The sequence below is a fragment of the Camelus bactrianus genome, chromosome 1 (genome assembly GCF_048773025.1).
Source record: "Camelus bactrianus isolate YW-2024 breed Bactrian camel chromosome 1, ASM4877302v1, whole genome shotgun sequence".
NCBI classification, from domain to species: Eukaryota; Metazoa; Chordata; class Mammalia; order Artiodactyla; family Camelidae; genus Camelus; species Camelus bactrianus.
The window spans coordinates 113075907-113099731 of record NC_133539.1 but is presented as its reverse complement, the minus strand read 5'-3'; positions in this window follow the sequence as shown (position 1 = coordinate 113099731).

Sequence of the window (23825 nt, the reverse complement as noted above, 5' to 3'; positions counted from 1 at the left end):
GGGTTTCTGCACCCTAAAGTTACTATCTTTCCCTTTGTCATTCATAACTATCCTGTGGGAGAGACACTGAGATGACAGAAATGTCCTGTTCCTACTCAAATGTGTATACACTTGTTTTAGCATTCATCAGTGGATCTTACCTGTTTTATGATTTTCTGTTTTCCACATTCCTTCTAAATGTTTTGATTAGAATCTTTCTGTAAAGAAGAGCTGTTCTGTCTATTTATTTGCTAGCTTAGTTACTTGCATCAGTCAGTATGGCCTCACAGATATTTATTTTATATGTTATATTCCAATATATTCATTATTTTTTTGTTGTTCACATTGTTCCAGCTTGTGCCTTTGGGGTTGCTTCCCATCTGTTCCCGTGCCCTTTCTACATGTCTTACCTTTTGTGGGCACTTTCTTAATTTCCGACACCACAGGACGTACCAGGCTTACCTAGTGCATTCTGAGCCCGATACCTGGAATCAACTACATCCTGAGGTGTCTTAGAAAGTTTAATTTAGAAATTAAGATGTGGGAATGAGATATGTTCATTACTCCTGAGGTGTAGCTGCTTCTAGATTCTCATAGTGGATAGAATTGGAATACGTGTGTGTGTGTGTGTGTGTGTGCTAATCCCTGAATACACACACCTTTATCAATTTCAGGACGTATTTGCATATATAACTGCAATAACAAACAAACTCATATCGATACTACCTATTCCAATCCAACAGCATTGGGTTCATTTTAGGTTTGCCCCATTCCTAATTTTAACTTTATTCTCTAACTGTGAGAAACCTACAGTATATAGTTATTTGTTCAACTCTGGTATATTTATAAAGTAGTTTCAACCCTTGTTTCAACCCTTGTCAGAAAGCAGAAAAAAAATTCTACCTCAGATACACTAAGTGTGTAGAGTTCTTTTTGTATTTTACCTTATACCATCTAGTCTAGCTTCTTGGAAAATGACTCAAGACTCATCTAGGTTGTTTCATAGATCAATAATTTATTACTGATCTCAACAGGTGACCTTGATCTCTTCCATTGGCTAGAAAACCAATTTGAATCTTTTGTAACTGGTGGGCACCTGATTTATGGCTGAAATTTTGGAACAGGAGCTATAGGGGTCTCTGTGTACATCTGTTTATGTTCATGTGTGCCAATGTATGTGTTGTAAATTTGTCATATTTCCTTCTTCTGGATGGTACTACCAAAATTAATTTGTACAAAGGGGTATGTTTAATCGGATTAAAGAAAACTAAGTGCTTATATAAATTCTCAGAAATTTAGTAGAAACTAACCCAAATAAATTTCAGGTTCACATGGTTTGGGAAAATATTCTGTATTAAACGTGGTTTAATTTATTGGTTTAACTAATACAGACAAGCCTTTAGAGTAATCAGCATTAAGTATAATATTTTTATTGTATCTAGGTTCACTGAAAATTAAATAAGTTTATGTTATCTCTGTTGTAAAGTTTCTCAGCAAGAAAAAATTACTTGATATGAAGACATTTTCATGAGTAAATTAAATAAATGTAAATGCGATAAGAGACTTTAGGTAAACTTTTAAAGAATAATTATGTTTTATGGTATGGATGCTTAAAAATAGTTTCCAAATCTTAAAGGTAAGTTGAAACTTTAGAGTTTTGCTAACTTAGGTTAAATTAAGGGAATTCGTTGAATGTCTAGATCATTTCCAAGTAAGATAAAATACTGAAACATTAATTACTAAGCAAGTCTAAATTTTGCTACTTTTGTCTTCTTATTACAAAAAAATCTAAAGATATTTGGGTCTGTTAGAAACATGTCTTATACCACATGGGAAAAATTTAGGTTATGAGGAAATACGTATTTCTAGAAATTATAACTGTATTCTTAAGTTTGTCTATCCAAAAATACTGGCATAAAAACAGTTCACAACTGCTTCCTGGCTTTCACTAGAAATTAAGGTTTCTAAGGATAAAGAATTCTAATTGACAATTTTTCAGTTATTCATGGACATATACACACTCATTGCCACATTTTTTTCTCTGTGAGTTATCATAACATTTTGTGTATATTTCCCTGTGCTATACAGTGTAGTCTATTCTACAATTTTGAAATCCCAGTCTATTCCTTCCCACCCTCCACCCCCTTGGTAACCACAAGTCTGTATTCTCTGTCTGTGAGTCTATTTCTGTCCTTTATTTATGCTTTGTTTTTGTTTGTTTGTTTGTTTGTTTTTGTTTTTGTTTTTTAGATTCCACATATGAGAGATCTCATATGGTATTTTTCTTTCTCTGAACACTGGAATTTGACACAACATTGTAAAATGATTATAAATCAATAAAAAATATTAAAAAAAGAATTCTAATTGACATATGTAACTAAAACCACTAAAATTATTTCATAAGTTTAATAAGAATTTATTCTCTTTGTAACAGAACACAGTTGGAAACACGAGTTGTATTACTAAGTCTTTGACTAGAATGTCATACTGGAGAATGTACCCCAAGTCAAATATGATCAATCAGTTTTAAGAAATTAAGGTTGACTTTATGAGACAATATTTGTGTGTATCTGTTTCTGGGCTTCCTGTTCTAGTGATCTTGTATCTATCTCCCTGCCAATACCACACTGTCTTAATTAATAGTAAATCTTGCAATCAGGTAGTGTGAGTCCTCCAAACTTATTTTTCTTTTTCAGAATTGTTTTGACTATTCTAGTTCTTTTGCCACCTTTCCACACAAATTTTAGAGTTGGCTTTTCAATATCTACAAAAACCTGCTAAGTTTAGGTTAGGATTCTATTTAATCTATAGATCACTTTGGGTGGAGTTGACGTTTTTATACTATTGAGTCTTCAAATCCACAAATATCTCTCTATGTGTTTTTGTCTTCCTTATTTTGTAAGGTTTTTTTTGTCATTTTCAGCACACTGATCATGCATAATTTTTTAAGATTTATCAATTTCGGTTGATAATTTATCACTTTTGGTTGCTAATGTATTTTTTTCAATTATTTCTAATTTCATTGTTAATTGCCACAATAATAGCAAATTAACAAAAGTACAATTGATTTTTATTATTGACTTTTGTATACGGCATCTGTATCAAACTTAATTATTAATTCTAGTTTTGTAACTTTGTTGGAATTTTCTATGTTGCCAATCATGTTGCCTCTAAACAGACATTTTTGCTATTTCTTTTCCTGTTATTATGCCTTTTAGTTTTCTTTTTCTTGTCTTACTGTACTGGCTAGGTGTTCCAGCTAGATGTCGAATAAAGTTCTGAGAGAGAATATCCACGTGTTCTGAACCGTCTTAGGGAGAAAATATTCACCTTTTAACTAAATGATGTTAGCTACAGGTTTTGTGTAGATAACTTTTGTCAGATTAAGAATGGTCCCTTCTACTGCAAGTTTGCTGAAAGTTTTTATCCTGAATTAATGTTGAAACTTACCAAATGCTGTTTCTACACCAACTGAGATAATCATTTGTATTTTTTTCTTTAGTCTGTTAACATGGTGAATTACTTTGATTTTTGAATGAGGAAGTAGCCTTGCATTCTTGGGATAAACTCACTTGTTAAATATATGTGTCCTTTTATATGTCCTTTATATATGTTTTATATGAGTTTGATCAGCTAATATTTTATAGGAGATATTTCTATCTTTGTTCATGAAGAATGTTGTTTCTTTTCTTAGTTTTCACTTCTTATGATGGCTTTATCTAGTTTTAGCATTAGGGTAATGCTAACCTCGTAAGGTGAGTTTGAAAGTGTTGCCTCCCCTACCATTTTCTAGAAGAGGTTTTGTAGAATTAGTATATTATTTTTCTTAAAGTTTTGGTAGAACTCATCTGGGACAAAGATTTTCTTTGTTGGAAAGTTAAACACTATAAATTTAATATTTTTATGGATATGGACTATTCCAGTTACCTACTTATTTCTTTAGCAAGTATTGACATTTTGTTTCTTTCAAGGAGTTGGTTCATTTCATCTAAGTTTTTTACTTTATGGGCATAGAATTGTTTACAGTAGTTCCTTATCACTCTTTTAATAACACTGTGGGATCTGTATAATAGTCTTTTCATCTCTCATTTTTGACATTAGTAATTTTGTTTCTTCTCTCAATTTCTTGGTTAGTCTGGCTAGAGGTTTATTAATTGTATTGATTTTTTTAAAAAAAGAAACAGCTTTTAGTTTCATTGATCTTCTCTATTGCTTTTCTACCTCCCAATTTCACTGATTTCTACTTTCATTATTTCTGTTTTCTTGCCTTGGGTTTAATTTAATCTTTATTTCCTAGTCTTTTGAAGAGGAAGATTACTTATGTGTGACTTTTATTTTTTAATATATTTATGCTATAAATTTCTCTCTAAGCACTACTTTAGTTTTATCCAGTAAACTTTGATATGTTTAATATTTCTTTTCTGTGAATTAAAAATGTTTACAATTTTCATAAAATACCATCTTTGACTTAAGGGTTATGAAGAAATGTCTTTGTTCAATTTTTACAAATATTTAGGGATTTTCCAGATATCTTTCTGTTACTGATTCATAATATAATTGCATATTGTCCAAGAACTTAATTTTCTATTTCTATTCTTTTAACTTTTTAAATAACACATTGTTTATAACATAGAATATGGTCTATCTTGATGATTGTTTCATGCATACTTGAAAATAATGTACATTCTTCTTTTGCTGGTTATAGTGTTCTATAAATATCAATTAAATCAAATTGATTTTCTAGACTTATTCAGCTTTTCTGTATCTTACTGATTTTCTGTCTATTTGTTCATCAATTACTAAAAGAAGTGTCACAGCTTCTAATTATTATTGTGAGTTTGTGTATTTTTACTTTCAAATACAGAAGTTTTTGCTTCATGAATTTTGAAATTCTGTTGTTATGTGCATGCACTAGGATGGAATTATATTTCATGGAAAACTGACCTTCTTATCATCTCTGTAATGTTTGTACTGGATAATCTTCCTTGTTTTGGAGTACCCTTTGTCTGATATTAATATAGCCACTTTAGCTTTCATTTGATTAATACTCACATGATTTATCTTTCCCCCTCATTTTACTTTTAACCTATCTGTATTTTTATGTTTAAAGTGGATTTCTTGTAGATGGCAGGCAGTTTAAACTTTCCTTTTTACCCAGTCTCACAATCTCTTACTTAATTTATATGTCTAAACCAGTCGTATTTTACATAATCACTGACATGATTGGTTTAAAATATATCTTCTTGATATCTGTTATCAATTTATTCCATCTGCTTTTTTCTTTCCCTTTTTTTTTTTTTTTTGTCTTATTTGGGTTAGTTGAACATTTATTATTATTCTATTTTATACCAAATCTTGACTTATAATTTATTCCTCTTGTTAAAATTTTTACTGGTTGCTGTAGGGTTTACAAGATATAATTTTAATCAGAGTCTACCAACAAATATTACTATACTACTTAATGTTCAGTTCAGTTAAGGACTTTAAGAAACTTAAACAGTAGATTCCCACTTCCTGCCTCTCAAACTCTGAGTTTTTTATGTCACACATTTTAGGTTTATCTTTGCTATAAACACACGATACATTGCTACCATTTTTTGTTCTAAGCAATGAGTCCTCTTTTAGAGCTATCAAAAAATAAGAAAAAAATAGAATTTTATTTTACTTTCATTTATTCCTAGTCTTATTCATTTCTTTGTGTAGATCCAAGTTTCTATTTGATATCCTATTTCTTCTGACTAAAGAACTTCTTTTATCATTTCTCTTGGTGTAGGGTTGCTAGCAATGAATTCTTTCAGCATTAGTTTGAGAAAGTATTTCTCTTTCATTTTTTTCTACTTTATTAAAAATATACTGTCACTGGATATATGTCCTATATAAACATTTTTTTTAAAGAAGTAAACCATTTTTTCAGTACTCTATTTCACTCTATAATATTTTGGCTTGCATGGTTTCTGGCAAGAAAATGGCTCTAATTCTCACCTGTGTTCTATATGTGTTGTGTTTTCCCCCTCTATGGCTGTATCAAGATCTTCTCTTTATTGTTTGTCTTCAGAACTTTGACTAATATCCTTACATGTGATTTTCAAATATTTATTTTACTTGATATTCTCTGATCCTCTTTAATCTGTGGCTTAGCATCAATTATTTTAGAAACTTCTAAGCCATTATTTTGAACAATATTTCTTTTGATTCATTGTCTCTGTCTTTTCCTTATTGGACTATGGGACTGTTTGATATCATTCCATAGTTCTTGGATGCTCTGTCCTGTTTTTATCTTCACACTATTTTTTTTTTTTTTTTAGCTTCTGTTTGGATAATTTCTAATGACTTGTCTTCCACTTTACTGATTCTATCTTAGTCTATGTCAACTCTACTTATGAGTCCATTGATGTCATTCTTCATCTCTATTATTGTGTTTTTCACTTCTAGTATTTCCATTTAGTTGTTTCTCACAGTTTTTGAGTCCATGCTGAAATTTACCAAGTGATCATGAAGGCTTTACTCCTGTCCTATTAGATCCCTTAGCATGCTAATCAAAGTCAATCATAATTAATATCAGTCATATTATTTAACATACTAATCATAACATTTAAATTACCACTAATTTCCAACATCAATGTCATATTTGTCTGATTGCTTTGTCTCTTGGCACTTTGTTGTTTTGTCTTGCCTTTTTGTATGTCTCATGATTTTTTGTCAAAAATGAGACATCTCGTGTTGGACAACAGAGACTGAGTTAAGTAGCTTTTATGGCTGCAAAAAGGCATGATGCCTTTCCTTCTGCTAGGCCTCTTTTACCCCTTACTAATCCTTTAATGTGCAGGTTTAAATTAATCCAGCCAAGAGTTGAAATGTATTTCAGGTTTGTTGTTACTATGGTTACCCTCAGTGCTCTGCAGGCTTTAAATTCCTCTGATGATAATTTATGTTTCTGGTGGGGGCTGGCTTGCCAGGAGGCTTTACTTAATATCTGCTTCATCCTCAGCTTTAGGTCTTTCCTTTGCACTGTACCTCAGATACTGTCTGTTTCTATACTCTTTCAGTTACTCTAGACATATTCTATTGCTACTTTTTCAATTTATGCTTATTAGCCTGTGGTTCTGATTCGGTCTCAGTCATAGACAGGTACTGTGTCTGTTGGTCTCAGGTATAACCTTCCCAGATACTCCTCTCCATCCCTGAAGTGTACTTCTATCTTAGACCAACACATTCCTGATCTTTCGCCAGGATAGAGGTTTTTGGTTTTCATTCTCTCTCTCTCTCTCTCTCTCTCTCTCTCTCTCAGGCTGCAATAGGTTTGCACCATTGCATTTAGGGTGAGGGTGCTGACTGTCCTTCACTACAGAGATTATAATTTTTTTACCCATAAGAGAGACAAGGGAGAAGTTGGATATGAGCTTCTTATACAGTGACTGCCATTTGCCTCTCCTAGGCCTGCACCGTGAGGAACACTTTCTTGGAAATTTTACTGGTCATTTTTGTGAGAGCATGATGGAGTCTGCAGAGGAAGGGTTGAAAAGGTTAGAAACTCTGTATCTTCATCTTCTGAGACTCCACAATCTCTCACCAGCCCCTGCTCAAACTCCACCAATTTATTAACATTCTAGCTGAATTATTCTTACCAGTGTCCAGCTGCATCTGCTCCAGGTAAGCAAGTTCTCAGGTTCCATTTCTTCCTACATGCATTTATCTCATTAGATTTTAGCTGATTGGTTTCTGGCAACATCAGTTTTCTGACGTGTTGAAGAAGTCATAAACTTTCAGTTTGTCTGGCTTTTTAAAGTTATTGTGTTTGTAAGATTGGATATATGGGTTTCCCCAGATTTCTATATCCTAAGTGGAAACTGGAAGTTTCTTGATTCTTTCAAGGTAATTTCTAAAATTAGATTCAGACTGGGAAAATACATTTTCGACTATTGGAGAATTAGGTTCTACACAACTAGAACCTAGTGTTACTAGTATTAAAAAAAAAAAAGATAAGATTTTTCCACAGTCAAGTGTTCTTCTTTTGTCCTTCAAATATAAAAGGTTATGAGACGTATTCCACTGCACCGTGACAAGACGAGGTAAGACTAGTCAACAATTTTGCTTAGCACAAGAAAGCAGAGAAGTCCTTATCTGAAATGATGTCAAATGAATTTCCCTTCCAGCCAGTGTTATTTGCATTCTCCTTGGATGAGCCAATCACATTAAAATTACTATTGGGTAATGTAAAATTTTATGTTGATATCATAGGGAAGAAAGAGAGGGTTTTCATTGCACATCACAATTATATTTACATTATATTGCTCAGCATGTAATCCCATTAGACAACTTTCTTTATGGCCCCTCTTATTTCCTGGATTTTCTTTATACAATGCTTAGGATCTTCCCTATTAGGTGGAACAAGTTTGCTCTGCTCCTATATGTATAAGCCCCAGTGACCATTGTGTTCAAGGATTAAAATGTCCCTTAGTTATAATTGTCTCCTCCCCACTTCTTAGAAGATATTTTATTGATCAAATATTGTCTTCAGTATGCCTTTTGGATACTCCTTCAACCTTAAGTAATTTGATAAAGAATCTTTTTCAAATATACACAGTATTTTTCCTGAGAATAATTCTGGGTAATAATTTTATCCATATTACTACAGATATATGCCAAAAATAAGAATTCTGGAAGAAAGAAAATTGCCCTTTTATCATCCCGTGGGATCTGGCTTACAAAAATGAAGCAGAGGAAATATCCCCTCTAACATGGTATACGTATACTGACAGCTTAAAAAAAATAAAACTTTTATATAATGCCCAGCTGCCTCCCGCCACCCGCATTCCATCTTCTCTCAACAATTTGGAGTATTAGCAGTCTTTATATGCTTCTGTATAAAGTCCTTTGTGTTCTTTAGATGAAAAATGTTACAAATACACAAGGTAAAAATAGCATGGTAAAGGTAACAGTTGACATTCAAGGTTTAACAGCCTTTCCTTCCTCTAACATCTTGCAAAAGATACAACACTGCATCACTGGCCTGATGACACACCCCAAAGCATTTGAATTTTTTAAAGAAGGTCTTAGGATAAAAGAAAATCATTCTGCATCATCACTTGGGATTGTGATATTTAAAGGTCATCAGAAAAACATCTTCCTGACACATAACATCAATGGCAACCTCTTGGTATATGAGCTGATGATAATATGTTGTTGAAAGCTTTGTGTGACAAATGGAAATAAGAATGTTTGTCGTCAAATATTTTCTGCTGCTTGTATAAATAGAAAAGATAAGGTTCACAGTATTTATTTTTCTGTCTCCTAGTATATGTGAACATCCCTATCAGAGTTTTATCTTTATAGAGGCATCTCCAGTAGAGATATAATAACCTTGAGTGGAGTTTTGAACCACTAGAAAGGTAAATTTTAGTGTTTGTGACGAACATCAGAAATAATAATGAAATATATGCCTGGCAGTAGAGTGACAAAAATTTATTAAACAAAAAAAAAGTAGTTGCATGGGATCATATAAAATTATGTCTTCCCATGGGTCTCTAGATATGTCATTGACTTTATAAAATCATCTGTTAGCAGTTTTGTTTTTATGAAATGATAAATGATAAAACAATTATAGGTGATTTTACAATATGAATCTAAGAAGTCAGAAATATATGAAAGGAAAGGGGCAATTGCTACAGAAATTAGGATAAGTTGAAAGGTAAACAGTTTCAGTGCACCTTCCCCAAGCAAAATTTTTCATTTCATATATTCTCCTTTACATATAATATAGTTTATTTCTCCAGATGAAATTGAATTGGAATGGAAGGTTGTGAGATTTCACATTCCACAAGGACCATCAGACAGGGCCAACTTACAATATAGTTTTGTCTCCGTGATGCAAAATTTCCAATAGGTAAGTCATTTAACCTCTGCATATTGAAAACAATTTGCAATGTGAATCATTTAGGTTAGGTTTTGGTTGTTAGGGGCAGTACTAGTCTTGAAATCTTTGCAGTTAATGGAATACAAAATATTGTTTAATATCTCATTATTCTATATTAGGTATCAAACTATCCTTAATATATTTTTTCTATTAGTCACTATTTTGTAAATAAAGTTTGTGAAACTGACTGAAATAGTCTAGATTCTGTGTAACACACTAAAAAAGTTTAATTGAAGAAAGTTAAAGGAAGGAACTAATTGAAGGGATGTGAGCAGAGTTAAATAAATGCAGAATGACTGAGAACCTTGTGCTAAGCCATTGCCACCTCTAGGCTAGAAGGCACAACAATGAAGGAGGAGTATTGTAGGGACCTGGAGAGAGGTTGGAGCTGTGGAACAGGGACATCCCCTTCCATGAGGAACTGTAATCCCGGCACTCAGCCACAGCCAGAACCACCGTATGGAAGAGATGGGAAAAGGGGATGATTACCGCAACTTGATTTCCCTGCTACTTTCCCTTGGTCAAACTCAACCAAAAACCAAAGAACTAGGGAACTTGAGTAATGTCATCCATAGAGATCAACCTCCACAGGGCAGAGGATGGTGGAAAATAGACATGAAGGAGGATGGCAATGGATATCTAGATTATCCAAATATGAATGAGATCTCCTATCTGTGTGTTCTTATGACTGTATGTAGTCATTCTCTCCTTGTCAACTTGGTCTCTCTGGACTTTGACCTCCACATTTCCAGTCCTTGCTCTGTTACACTTAGCCACCACTCCCAGAGTCATATTCAAGGATTTATGATCATCAGTAATGCTCCCATTTCTTATTACAGTTTCATACATTCCAAAGTTTAACCACCCTCTCCTATATTTCCAATCTGTTTATTCTAATATGCCCACTGCAAGAGTCCTCTGACTTCATAAAGACCCAGTAAGATCTCACATGACCTCCCTCCAATGTTCACTTTCCCCTTCACTTTGCTTTGTGCGTACCTGGTAAAATCCCAGCCTTTGCTGAACCCAAACTTCCCAATTTGTCACACCTAAACTGACTCACTGGAACACTGATAAAAAAAATATCCCAACCCACATGACTGGTTTCAGTTTATGGAAATGATTATACTCTTCAGACACTCAAATAACAAAAAATAACAGAAGAAACCATCAATAATGTATAGAAAGAATCATACGTTTCTATATACTAAGACATCCAAGGGCAGGCAGCTGCAGGCTAGTTCTGGACTCAAAAATGTCAAGGTGCTCAGCTGATGTCATTTGGCCTTTCCAACACAGTTTTAAGATGGCGGCAGCAGTTTCAAACACCACAGTCCACTTGACACAGATTCACAGACCAGCCACGGGAGGTTGTGTTGCAAAGAGCCCCTCTCCTCACATAACCCTTCTCTTATTAGAGAGCAAAATTCTTTCTCAGAAGATGCCCCCTTACAATACATTGTCCAGAACTGGGCTCATGTCCATCCCTAGATCAGGGGCTGGGTCCGCCTTCCCTGAAATCAAGTCCTTTCTGCCCAATTCCCGAACGTAAAGCACATGTTCTGTTAGTGAAGATGAAGTGTATGGGCATATGGCTTAGGTGGAGGAACATGTGAACAGGCAACAGCTTCTGGTGTAAATATGCTGTTGTCCTTTCACGTGGGACACACACACATGCGCTCTCACATTCAGACCCACGGTGGTTGAATTTGGGTGCTGCATAATAGCTATAACCGGGAGTCAGAATGAGGGATCCTGGGGCATCGTGAATCCCAGTCATTTTTTATCAGCACCAACTTTTTATTCTAGTTGCCACAGGAGATGAAGGAGACGTTCTTTCATAGTTAGGATTTGACTCTGGAGAATCACCTTTCAATGGGATCTTATAGTTTATAAATATTGCTTAAGCATGTATGACATTCGCTGGCAGATAAATACTACGGATGCTTAATAAAGTTTGGCTAGTTCACTAGAGTACAACTAGTAGTTGTATATGCAGAAGTGCCTGGGTTCAATGCCCAGTAATTCCAGTAAAACAAAAAAGTTCCAAATAGAACTTCCCTGAATGTATTTACTAACTGTTAATGCCTATCGTGGGGAGTAGCTAACATCTAACCACATGCTATGTTATTTTCTCCATATGCATGTTATTTTGCCTCTCTAGTATAATATTGAGGCTGCAAAATACCTTGTTAAAATGGGTGATATTTGAAGAAGACAACAGAATATCTTTAAATTTCAGTGGCGAGAATTACTCATCCATGTTTAGTGGCAGGTGGATTTTCATTGGCAACAGTCTTTGCTAAATATCTCTGATGCCACCATCTGTTATTGATTTAAAGCTAACGCCAAAGCAAATGCCAGTTTCCTAAAAGAAACCTCAGCTAAGGGGGATAGGTCAGGTATGAGTATGGTATCAAAGTGGTATCAAAATTAAAATTTGTTTTGAATTCTCACAATAAGTGAATATCAAATAAATGTTACTTCTTCTCTTGGCAAAGATTTGTAACCCATAATTACATTGATACATGTGCTATGTCAGTGGCAGCAGTGAAATTCATAGTATTTTTATGTGAAATGCACTGTTTTATTGCATTAATTCACATTTAATGTGTACACAGTAATAACCATAAAGTATGATAACCAAAGTTATATATTTTCTTCAGAACATTCATTTAGAGAGCTTTCAAAAGAGTCTGAGGAAATTAAAATATCAGTCAGTTTACCTGCAGGATATAGAGCCAAAGCAGAAAGCAGTATAATATCTTTTATAAGCCACCCATTCCTCCCCGTATAATGGTCTTACTTCTGGCTGATAAAATACAATAGTCATAACTCTGTACATATTTTTAAAACTATGGTACACAAAACAAAGTTTTCTAGAGAGAAGGAAAATATACCTCCATCAGCAAAATTGCATTACTCCCATGATTACAAGCAGAGAGTCAAAGGTAAGAGAAAGCAGCGAAGGTAAAGTCCGGTGAAGCCCTTTCCTGGTAACCGGCTGCAAAAAGATGACGCCCATAAAGGCAGGGGGTCTCTTATAAGAGGAAGTGGAGACCCAGGGGATGCTGAGAAATAGCAAATGAGCAGGTACCCAGAAAACAAAGCAAGAGTGAAAAATCTTAGTCATATTGAGGACTAAAAAAATAAAACATAGAAGGATATAATGTTCTAAAATCCGTGAAAGAGGAAACCAAGTAATGGCCAATTCAAGCTTGGTGAACACAAAATGGTTCTAGCAAACAGGAGGATGCTTATGCCTTTTTCTTTTTTTAATCTTCTAAAATCTGAATATTCCTTTTTAAAAAATTTTTTGTTGAAGTATAGGTGATTTTCAATGTTAGTTTCAGGGGTACAGCAAAGTTTTCAGTTATACATGTACATATATTATTTTCAGATTCTTTCCCATTATATGTTATTACAAGAAATTGAATATAGTTCTCTGAGCTAGACAGTAAGTCCTTGTTGTTTATGTATTTTATATATAGTGACGTGTGTCTGTTAATCCCTAACCCCTAATTAAGATTTGAATATTTTTGCTGTCCACTACTCTACTCTGGTAATCATATAAAAGTTAATTGTTACAGATTAAGGCATACTTCAAGACCCAATATTCTGTATCCTCATGAAGGCACTATGACTACACCTACTGTTTCTTCCCTTAGTTGAATTTTTATAGCCTCCACATCACTTACATAGTCTTTTCATTAATTCATTCTTTCATTCATTCAACATTTTAGAAGCACTTTTCATGGGTTGAACATGGCTTTAATTTATTACCTGTGTCTTTTGGTATGATTTTGACCATTTATTTTTGTTTTTCTACAACCTGAATGCTCATGTCCTTTGCAGACTTCTCTAAAGAGCTATTTGTCTTTCTTACGTTGATTTATATCAGAACTATAAGCTGCTTAAGAGCGATCTCAGCAGATATTTCTCAGTATGGGAGCTAAACACATTTGAGCAGTTTTTGCATAACTAGAAATATTTATAGTTTTGCAATTCTTATCATTGCTGTATCGACCATTATCCTCTGCATTCTATGGAAGAGGAAATAGAGGCTGAAGGGAGTTAAATGGCTTGCCAAGGTCAAATAACCACGAGGTGGTAGAGCTGGATAAGGACCCAGAATCACCAGCATGAGATCCTGTGCTTTTTCTAGAACATCACTGACTTTGATTGAGTGGTTTTTCTGTGCACACCTACTAGAAAGCTAAACCAAAAGTGCCCCATCATCTATCATGCATCAACAATTATCAAAAAATATCCATAGATGAATGATGTTAGCAACCGAGTAAAATGGCTTACAAAGGGCATTCTTTACAGGTACCTACAGAAGACACCTAAATATATAACACTTTCTTAGAAAATGCCCAGCACTGAGATCTAAATGCATTTCTAACAGTGGTTACTGGTTGGTTCCAGATGTTATAAAAATTGGAACCACTGGTGAACCCTTCTTCAGTCATTCATAAATCCGTATGAGAGTACACTTTGTGCACATTTTATGCTAGATGTCCAGGATACAATGAAGAACAATTAAGCCCCTGCCCTGGAGAAGGCTTACATTTTTCTAGAGTAAATTTGAAGCCAAACTGTAACTAAAGTACAATCCAGAACTTCTTTTCTTTCAGGTCTTTACAGGGTACCATGAAAACACTCAGAAAGGAGTCAGTAATTGCATTTGCATTTGTAATTTCTGGGAGCAGGTTGACCCAAGAGATGACACTTGATCTAGATGTTGGCAGGTGAATAGACTTTCTGCATAGAAGACTTTAGGTGCTTCGCTGAAAATTGAGGTGTCATTTAGATCACTAATAATCACCCATATCAGCCAAAATGTACTGAGACACGAGAAGATAAATATAGTGTAGCCACAGTGTCAGACACCACATGGCAATTAGTTCCCAGCAGTTAGGATTTAGGAGATGACAGAATGTTCTATTTATGATTTCCAGGGTCTGCAGCATAGAAGGGACTCAATAAATATCTATAGAATCGAATTACACTGAACTGAATGGATTTCTGAGATTCATATACACCATTATTGGGGCTAACTAGAACTCAGAGTGAGAATGTGTGCTCTGTCATTGGTTATATCTTCTGATGGAACAGAATCAATTTAGAAGGAAAAAACTAAAAGCAAGGATGCCATCACAAACCTCCCAAAGGCTCTCGTTCTTTTTAGTGACTCTCAGAATATAAGAGAAGAACTCGCTGTGGCAGGAGGTAGACGTTTACCAATGATTTACATTCTCACTACCTTCCCCATTGCCTGTAATGTAAAGTTGTCACAAAAAAGATCCCCAGCCAGGAACTACATATCCCAGCCTCCTTTGCATCCAGGTGGGGCCATATGGCTACTTCTCACTAAGAGGATGTGACTGGAACTGTTGTGTGTCACTGCTGGTGCTTCGCGCTCAAGTGCATGCTGTCCAACTGCCAGCACCTGCCTTTCTTTCCCTGAAGACTTTGTCCTCCAGAGCCTGCTTTGCCCACCCACACAAGCAGGTTGGAAGTACCTGGGAATTCCCATCCCCTGGAAACAGCTCCAACAAATGATTGACAACACGGATATAAACCCGTCTTCCTCATCCTTCAAGTGAGAAAACTCTAAGCCATGTGATTTACATTGTGTTCCTGAATTTCCCCAACAAGATCAACCTCTGACTGCCCGCGGCAGCACCTTGCTTGATAGTAAACCCCTTATCTGTTACCTTTCCCTCCTGGTCTCAATTCCTTCATTGCCCTACCAGCATTTAAACCCACATCTCAGAGTAAGATTCTGCACAATGCAAACCAAGGTAACACATTTTCTCCTAGATTCCGTGTTTCTTTCTCTTGCTTTGCTCTTCTGACTTTCTGGAGTACAACATCCAGTAGCTTTCTAGAAAGGATCAATACAGGGAACAACTTTTGGGTTTGATCTTGTGTGCAAAAAGCAACCTTCACACTGGATTTATAATTTAGTTCTAGGCATTAAATGATAAATATTATAATACATTACATATAATAATTATTATATAAAATTATAGTAATTAAAAAAATGATTTCCCTTCAACTTTAGGATGTATTACCCCATTGGTTTTCAGAGTCCAGTGTTGTTCTTGAGAAGTCTAATACCATTATAATCCCTTATCTTTCGTATGTGATGTATTTTCTCTCTGGAGGACTTCAGATTCTTCTCTTTAACCGGATTTCCTACAGTTTAATGATTTTGTGCGTTGGTGGTGTTTATATGATTGTTTTTCCATTCATTGATCTGGGGTCTGAAGGAATTCTTACAAAGTGGAAACTCCTGTCCCTCAGATCTGCAAATGTGTCTTATATTGTTTCTGTATAATTCCCTCCCCTTCATTTTCTTGATCTCTTTTCCTGAAACTCTCATTATTTGAATGTTTGAACTCCTGAATAATTCTCAAATTTCCTTTATTTAAAAAAAAATCATGATTCTTTTATTAAATTTTATGAAACAACTCCTCAACTCTATCGGCCAATCTTTCTATTATTTTCTTTTAAATATGATATTATATGTTTGATTCCAAAAATCTGCCATTATAACAAGAAGTCTGGGAATTATATCTAAATATGTGTAGTTTTTAGAGGAGGGTCACTAAAGGGGAAAGAATAGAAATACGGTTGCAGGTGTACACCTGCGATGGACGAAGATTCAGTGGTCACTGCTACTCCTCTAGCTCACCTCGCCCCCAGCCTGAGAACAACTGTTACTGTCAATAATAATGATAATGGTACTTGTCAGTCTAGTTATGAAGATGGAAATAGTTCCAGTAATTTTGAACAGAATTTAACAGAGGAATTGAGTATAAAAGTATTGGAAGGACCAGGGAATCAAGAAAGAGAAGGATGAGCTGTTACTCAGAGATCAGTGCCTGAAAGTTGCTAACATCTAGATTCGTGCACCCCTATTGCTGCAGGGACGAAAGGGGCAATGGAGTTTTGTGGGACTCACACGGGCTGTGCTGCGGAGGGTGCTCAGTGTCACTAGTAACACCGCCATCGTCAAATCCCCGCCGCGACCGCTTTGCAGGAAGCTGGGAGCCTGTGTGCCGCCGACTCTGAGGAGCCCGGCAGCCCAGTCCTGCTGGAGCTGCTGGAATCGCTGCCGACACTTCCAGAGCCCACAGTCGTTGCTGCTGCTGCTGCGATTAGTGCCATGCCACTGATGCAGCACCTGGCAGTCACCTACATCTGCTCGTCATTGTCAGCGCTGCTGCAGCCGCTGCAGTCAGAGTCAACGATCCCACGTTTCTGAAGCTCTGGGGCATTCTGCCCCTGCCACTTCCAGGGACAGAAGCAAAGGGAAGACAGTGGGTTATCTTTTCTACTGCCTTGAACTCCACCAGTGCCTCCCAATGGTTAGAGGAGATTAATCAGAAACTACCTGGAGAGGGAGTCTGGGTACTATTGCTTTGAAGTAGGAAGGTTGGAAATGGAGCCGAGAGTCAAAAGGCAAATGACCATCATCTACATTTCTTATGCACTCCATAGGTACCAGGGCGATATCTACATCATCTCATTTTATCCTCACAGCAACCGTTGAAAGTAGCTACAGTTACTATCCACATGGTATAGACGAGGAAACTGACTCAGAGATGCTGAGCTAAGATTATGTAGCTGGGAAGACAGCATATTCAGGGTTCAAACTCAGGTCAGTCTTATACCAAGTCCAGAGCGCTTAATCATCTTGCTTCCTACATATCTTCAGTGAACCACCCTTCACGCCCCTGGCTGCTCTGAGCAGTGAAGTCGTCCTCTGCATTGGTGACCACTGTCGGTCTCCTGCCCTCCAGACCAAGGACAGTCCCTTCTGCTTTTTCTGAACAGCCTTTCACACAGTAAAGCTTTATCCTAAGTGACCCCGCAACCTCCTTGGCCCTTGTACTCAAGGTGGAGTCTATGCAGCAGCAGCACAGACATTGCCTGGGAGATGTTACAGTGCTGAGTCTTGGTCCCCATCCGCCCACTGTGAACTGTTGACTCATAAGAGTGTCAGTTGATTCTTATGTCCCCTAGAGTTTGAGAAAGGGCGCGTTACACCTCATCTCCCTCCTGCCCAGAGCATACCCATACTTTCTGGGAGTCGGGGAGAGATGATGGGGATGGGACTCAGTATCACACTGTACTTGAAACCATTGCTCCCTCGTAAATTCTGCCTTGGCTTTTATATTGATCCTCTCTGCCAATTTTTTTTCTTCATTTTGCTGATTCTTTTCCAGTTACCACGATGTCTCACTTGTTGACCTGGCATGATTGAGGAATCCCACTCCGTCAGATGGTCCGATCCCAAATGTGCCATAGTCCAAGTTCTCTTTTATATCTCCCTGAACCTCACATAGACCTACCCAGGTGTCCAGAGATACGATTCAGTGCTTCTGGACACACCATGACGGAAAAGAATCCCACCTTCCCACATTCTAAGCAGGAAGCTGGTCTTACCATGATCGTGTTTGAACACACCCTAATTCTCACTCTGATTGCACTATTCATTCCCCATAGATCTAAAACAGATGGCTGTGCACCAGCAAGCAGAGAGAAAGGAGAGATCACGTCCTCAACAGCTCGTATTCTCTCCTGTGTCTTGTTCTTTTGTCTGCTCTACACATAATGCCGGTCCCCCAAGCCCTGCCTGCCCCCCAAATCATGAGTGATGCAATTAATATATTATACTTGTGTGAGTGATTACCTTCGCTCAGTTGCTGGGGGCTGCTGCCAAGATTCAGACATCTAAAGAGCATGATATGAATAGACTTTTCAGGGAAACCATAGTCATATTTTCAAGTGATACATCAACGTTTATTCTGCTTCTTGAACAGCCCCTTAATTCTCGTTGTAGTTTATTAGTCACCCTTGTTCTCAGTTGATTAAATTTGTTTGTAGTTGCCTCTGAGATTATATTGACAGATATTCCTCCTTACAATTTAATAGCAACATTTTTTTGCAGAGCGTGAGCTGACAGAGTAAGACAAATGGAAAAAGCAAATGTGCTGCACTATATAGATCTGATTCATCTTTCCTCCTGTCTCCTTATTTATTTTTGCCATGATTGGGAACCAAATGAACAGAGTGACATTCGGTTTTAGTAAGATAACTATATTATTTTTGATTTAAGGTTTTATATTTCTGAAAGCAAATACAGTAACAGTGAAGATAAAAGTAACCTGGTATAATTTGTACAGTCACTACATTTTATGAATTAATTGTTTTGGGGTACATTATGACTGGCACAAACTAAAAATATGGAGGAAAATATAAGGTATCTTAAAAGTCTATTCTGGTTACATTTAACTGGTTCTCTTTTAATACAGACACTTCCAGGGAATAGGAAGTGTATACAACAGGCATCATGAGAGCAGCTGGTCTGTTGAGCAATTTTTATTTAACTTGCACAGAATAGTACATGTGCCTACTTTGTGCCTATTACTGGATCATGGATCATCTTTGCAAGGCTTCAAGGAAGAGAAAAGTCAAATAACTTGTTGTGGAATAAGAGAAAAATTTCTGGCTGTTCTTTGTGGTCTTATGGTCACTTTGAATCAGGGGACTTCAAGGTTAAGGTGCACATTGGGCCACGTGGAGAACCAGGTCATCAGCTCAGCTGCACTGTTTGTCATGACCTTCCCTCTGTCCCAGCACGGAGACACCCGCAACATGTGTATGAATGAGTTGACTGACTAACAAACACCATGTGACACCAACAACACGTATGTGAATGAGTTGATACACTAACAAACACTATGAGCAGCCCTGAAGGACAAAGCTTGTAGACACAGTTGGCCTCTTGGGCATTTTGTCTTTCTCTGGGCTTCCAGTCTGATGTCCACGTAAGCAGAGTTGCTGTCTCTGTTTGGCGCAAGTCGACAGCCATGGCATTTGTGCGGAAAGCCCCACAATTTATGATCATGAACAAGAGGCACTTATGCCTTGATAGATTCTTCTCTGTCCAGGGATCAGTGAATCCCTTTCCCTCCAAAGTAGATGAAACTAAATAATTTTTAATAAGCTTCCATTTGAGTGTTATGTGAATCACACAACGTAAGTTCCAGAAGGGCAGTGTTTTATTACACTGCAGTGTCCTCAGTGATGAGAGGATGATTGGCCCATCATGGGTATCTCATAAACATCTGCGACAAAAAAAAAAAATGAATAAAAAATGGAGCAATGGCTCTATTTAACAATGTTGGCGAAGAGATAGGGTCAGGAGGTGTGAGGTAACTGCAGGAAAATTGGAAAGTTTAGCTTCTGCCTTTTTTAGTATCCAGGGTGAGGAGCATTTATAATTGCCTGCCTCCTAGGTGTGCTGAGAGCCCCATTCAGGTGGTGCTGTTAGTACTGCAGAGTTAGAAAATGCTCCATTCAACTGAATTCTGCTTAATCAGTGCTCATTGTGTTTGCTAAGGTGTTAGGTGTGTGAAGAAATGCAAGCCCTTTATCAGCACATTACTGCGCTGATGTATGGAGCCCTGTCCTCACTCTTTCCCTACTGCTTCACTCTTTCCTCAGTTCTCTCTTGTGGGGCCAGAGCAAGATGGGCAGGAGTGCCAGCTTGACTAGCTCCTGTGTGGTAGGGAATCGCAGGAGGAGGCAAAGGTAGCGAGGCCCGGGCCGTGTCAGACAGGCTTACCTACTGTAGTAGTGGTGCAGTGGACAGAGTAGAATCTGGAAACACGGTGTGTCTGTATACCGAGCAAAAACGAAATAAGATGATAAGCCTAAGATCAATATCTGGGAGGTCTCAAGACAGGGCAGAGGCGATCACAGGAAATGGTCCAAAGACAGTGGTCAGAAGTAAGGTTTTCAAAGAGGGCATCAGCTGATACTTAAGGACAAGAGTGAGAGCTTAAAGTTGCCACTCCTGGGTGGACACTATTAACTGCTCGCACACTTACAATTTGGGTTCTTCACCCATCAATACAGTCTCTTCTCCCATAGGTTTCCAATGACATTCTCAATGTAATGAGAGGTTCTCTTTTGTTCCAGTCCCTGTTCCAAAAAACCTTTAAAATACTTCCTCCTAAATGCCTCCTACCAACACATAAAGATCCTAAGATGACACCCAACTTTTCTTTGCTTAAAAATTAAGACTGACGAACTGCCTACTGCGCTAAGGAGGCCACAAACGATAAATGCTGGAGAGAGTGTGGAGAAAAGGGAACCCTCCCACAATGCTGGCAGGAATGTAGTTTGGTGCAGCCATTATGGAAAACAGTATGGAGATTCTCAAAAAACTAAAAATATACTTACCATACGATACAGCAATCCCACTCCTGGGCATATATTCAGAAGGAACTCTAATTTGAAAAGACACATGCACCTCAGTGTTCATAGCAGCACTATATGCAATAGCCAAGACATGGAAACAACCTAAATGTCCAACAGATGACTGGATAAAGAAGCTGTGGTATATTTATACAATGGAATGCTACTCAGCCATAAAAAAGAATAAAATAATGCCATTTGCAACAACATGGATGGACCATCATTTTAAGTGAAGTAAGCCAGAAAAAGAAAGAAAAATACCATATGCTATCACTCATATTTGGAATCTAAAAAAAGGACACTATGAACTCATCTACAAAACAGAAATAGACTGGTAGACATAGTGAACAATCTTATGGTTACCAAGGGAAAGGGGTGGGAAGGGATAAATTTAGGAGTTTGAGATTTACAAATGTTAGCCATTATATATAAAAATAGATTTAAAAAAAAGTTTCTCCTGTATAGCACAGGAAACTATATTCAATATCTGATAATAATCTTTAATGAAAAAATATGAAAATGCATTATGTATATGTATGTATGACTGGGACATTAAGCGGTACACCAGAAATTGACACATAGTAACTGACTATACTTCAATAAAAAAAGACCAAAAACAATAGTAAAATATTAAAAAAAAAAATTAGTTCTTGGGCTTCCAGGTAAAGGTGATTACTGAGAAAGTGCATTTACCTCTCATCCCTTCATATTAAGGTTACAGTAAAGGTGTAAAACTAAGATAAACTCACAGGAGCAAAGAGGATGGGAGGAATAACATAGCAGACACAATGTCTTCGTATTTCTGTGATTCAAAAATGGGCACAAGAACAACGAGCAATGAAACTGAGCAGAGGAAGCCACAGCCTAGAATGCAGACCAAGGCACTAGATCGGTCCCAGAGGAGATTCACTGTGTAGAGCAGAAATGAGATCTGTAGCTAAATGAGGGGAAATAATTAAAGGTCTGAATGGGCAGCTCCCACCTCCCTCTACAACCTGCAGAGGTGGGGCACAGTTATCCTAGCAACTGGCCCTAGGTCAAAAGGTCAGGGGAATATTTAAAGAAAATCAGGATGAATCCTAAACATGGGCAGAAGTACCTTAGATGGAAGCCCTTCCTACTTTGGCATATGGGAGGGGCTCTGGTCATAATAGATGCCACCCTACCTGACCCCACTAAGAAGCCTGCCATTGACCAGCTCCATCCAGGCCACACAGCTGCCCACCAGGCTTCTGTCCACACTCACACCTGAGATTGGACTCCCAGGACCACGGGGTGTTTGAGGAAAGCCTGGATCGTGGAAGAGAGAAGACCAGAATCAAGAGACTGACAACCTGACCCCCGAACACAGTTTTACAATTTTATTAATATTCTCAAAAAAGATTTAATAAGGTAGCATATCTGTAAAACAAGACTAGAATTACCTGTAAAAGTCAAGAGAGAGCTTCTAGAAATTTTTCTGAAAGATTTAAGAGTTTTTTTTAAAGTTGAAATTCAGTAGAGGTTTTGAACGTCAAAAAAAACCTGTGACATCTCTGAATATAGTTATCCATATAAAACTGAATTCCTACTGGCTAGCATCTATGATAATAAATCAGGTATGAGTTAAAGACTTAAAAGTATAATTTAAAAAATACTTCAATTGTTTGAAGACAATTTAGGAGAGAATCTTTGTGACTTGGAAATGAGGTGGATTTCTTAAACTATAACCACCCTCCCCATTTCCATTCTCAATATCTCTACACCAAAGTAACCGCAGTGAACAGTTCGTGTGTGTGTGTGTGTGTGTTTCTAGATTTTCCTATCCATGCAGTATATTTGTGTGTATATATTCATATTTGCACCCACACTTCCCTCATATAGGTGTATATATCATTCACTTCATTCAAACTATAGCACACTAGATGCATGATGCGGGCCTTGCCTTTTTGTTTGGTTTTGTTTTGTTTTTTTACTTAAAATCATGATTTAATAATTTTTCATGTCACTGCATATTGATGAACTTGATTCTTTTCAATGACTAAATAGTATTCCATCATTTAGTGTGTCACATTTATGTGACTCACACTTCTGTTATTTCCAATTTGTAGCGTTATGGACAACTCTTTAATGAACATCTTTGTAAATGTTTCATGGTAAATTTTAAAGGTATATTCTCAGCTGTAGAAATGCTGGCTTAAGGTCTCTGTGCATTTTCAATTTGTACAGCTACTATCAAATTGCCATTCAGAAAGTCTGCACCAATTTGTGATATGCTGTGTATGAGACTGGTTCCCCTACTTTCTGGATCATCATCAAACTCTATTTTTTTTTCCAGTTCAGTGGATATAATGTGGTATCTCATAGTTTTGAGTTGCATTTTTAAATTTATGAGTGAAAAAGAACACTTTAAATGTCATTTATATTGTGTTTTCCATAAACCACTCTGCATGTATTTTGCCCATTTGTTTTTTGAGTCACTTATTTTTCTTATTCACTTGTGGAAACTCTTAAAAAATTAAGAAATAAAACACTGTGCTATATTGTGATAAATATTTCTTATAGGTTGTCTTTTGTCTTTGTTATCCACATTAAGGAATCATTAATATCCAATAAATTGTACCCATTTAAAGTGTCCAATTTGATGAGTTTTAAAAAACTACTCAAAACCACA